The sequence below is a fragment of the Balaenoptera ricei genome, chromosome 13 (assembly GCF_028023285.1).
Source record: "Balaenoptera ricei isolate mBalRic1 chromosome 13, mBalRic1.hap2, whole genome shotgun sequence".
NCBI classification, from domain to species: Eukaryota; Metazoa; Chordata; class Mammalia; order Artiodactyla; family Balaenopteridae; genus Balaenoptera; species Balaenoptera ricei.
The window spans coordinates 101,418,155-101,420,385 of record NC_082651.1 but is presented as its reverse complement, the minus strand read 5'-3'; positions in this window follow the sequence as shown (position 1 = coordinate 101,420,385).

The window sequence follows — 2,231 nt, the reverse complement described above, 5'->3', positions numbered from 1 at the left end:
CGCCAGCCGGGAGCGGGCAGATGGCATGGGAGGGGAGCACGGACCCAACGGGAGGGGAAGGTGGGGAGGAAGCTGTGCCTCCGGAGGAATGGGCTGGCCGCTGACCTTGGAGCATCTCTAGAGGCAGGATGGCTCATTCCGGCTCATTCCAGGTCATTCCGGTGCCATGAGAGCCAGAGGCCAGAGTCACATCCAGCCTGGGAAGCACTGACCTCTCGTCCTTATTGCTGCTCGGGAGAGGACTGGCCCTCGGCCAGGGGCTGCTCGGACAGGCTCAGCGGGCGTCCCCGAGCCCCGGCCCTTGATGCACTGATGGCTGGTGCCAGTGTGCCCACTTACAACCAGAGAAGGAACCCGGATGACACAGAGCGAACAGCTGCTGAGAACACTTCTTCCTGCCGGTCGCGCTGAGGGGCCGCCCCAGGCCCTGGGGGAGGAGGTCAGTGTGGGGGGGGGGGGGCGGTTACTGGGCTGGGTGGTCACATGCACACAGTTCTCGCTCCACGGGGCAGGTTCAGTCATTCACTGTTCATCCTCTTGTTGTTTCAGTAAGTAACAAGATAAAAAAACAAAACCCGTGCAGGAATGGCTGTATCCAGACACCTGAACTTGCGGGACATCACGTGACGATCACCAGCAGTGATTCGGAGGCAGAGAGTAAATCAGTCCGGCTGCCACTCCTCCCAGGGCTGAGCCTCCCACGTCCCCCGGGGTGTGGCCGGCTCTGCAGGCACGGGGGACCCCAGGGCTGGGGGGGGAGCACGTAGTTGCAGGACAGGCTCGGGGGTGCCCCCACCAAAGGGGTCCCTCGGGTGCATCTGCCGGGGTAAGAACGGCCTGGTTCCACGTCCTGCCTTCCCATCAGTGCCGCCCAAGTCCCCGGCACACGTGGCTGCCTCTCCTGGATCCTCCGCACCGGCCTCTGTCTTCAGCCTCCTCCCCTGCAGCTCACAGACTGCACCCAGTGGCCAGGAGAGGTCAGGTGGGCTGGAAGTCTAGTTGGGACATCAAGACAGACCCTCCACAGGCAGAGTGATATAAAAACCCTGTGTGTGTGTGGGGGGGGGGGGGGTGTGCGTGTGTGTGGTGCCATCCCTTCGGTCCAGGTGCAGATTTGGGGGTGAGGGGGTCTGTGTTTACCAGGAGGCACCTCGAGTTTGCCTGAGCGAAACCACAGGAGACGGAACCTGAGAAGACCAGGCATCCCTCCAGCAGCTCGGCTCCCAGAGAGGGAAACGCCCACGGGAAGACGCGCTGTGAGCCACGTGGCGCCCGAGGGCCGGGGGATGGCTGAGAAACGCCCCCCTGCAGCGCGCTGGGGACCTGGGTGTGCCGAGCAGGAAAGTAAGCCTGGCACCAGCCCCAGACCAAACCGCCTTCCAAAGCAGCTGTGTTTTCACCGTTGACCTCCTCCAGGTACCGATGGCGTCAAGGCCTTTTTGAAATGTCGAACCCATTGGGTCATCATTTTCTTCCTTGAAACAAACGTTGCAGATGGGAGAGGGAATGACAGTAAAGGTCAGGTTGTGGTAAAACTGTATCCCCCAAAAAGACGCCTCGAAGTCCTAACCCCCGTGCCTGCAGACTTGACCTTGTGGGAAGTAGGGTCCTTGCGGACGATCCCTGGGGCGGCCCTGATCCCCTACAGCTGGGTCCTTAAGAGAAGAGCAGACACACAGGAAGATTCCACGTGAGGACACAGACACAGAGGGAAGAGACCGGAGCCCGAGGGACGCCCAGGGCCTCCAGAAGCTGGAGCGGGTGGGAAGGACTCTCCCCAGAGGGGAGGGCGTGGCCTCCGGCGCTGCGAGAAGATACACTTCTGTTGTCTTAAGCCACCCGGTTCGTGGTACTGTGATGCAGCAGCCCCAGGACACTAATCCAGGGAGCAAATAAAAGTGGGTGGCTGCAGGCGGGGTCACCCAGGAGATAGAGCAGGCCGAACCACCCTGCAAGCCCCCGTGGTGAGGGGGGTGGACGTCCGTGCCAGGCTCACCGGACGTGCCGGGGGCACTGGATGAATTAACCCCACGCTGTGTCGGAGGGGCCGCAGGGACCAACAGCCGCAGTCCCCACCTCCTCACCCTCCGAGGGAGTGTCCCCCTGTCCCACAAGCACCCAGGTGTCACTAACCAGCTCCTTCTCCACCCATCCTCCTTCTGTGGGTGCCGTCGGCTCACCAGCTGGAGAGGCGCTTCCGGAACGGCCCTCTGTCCCCTGCCCACCGTCTG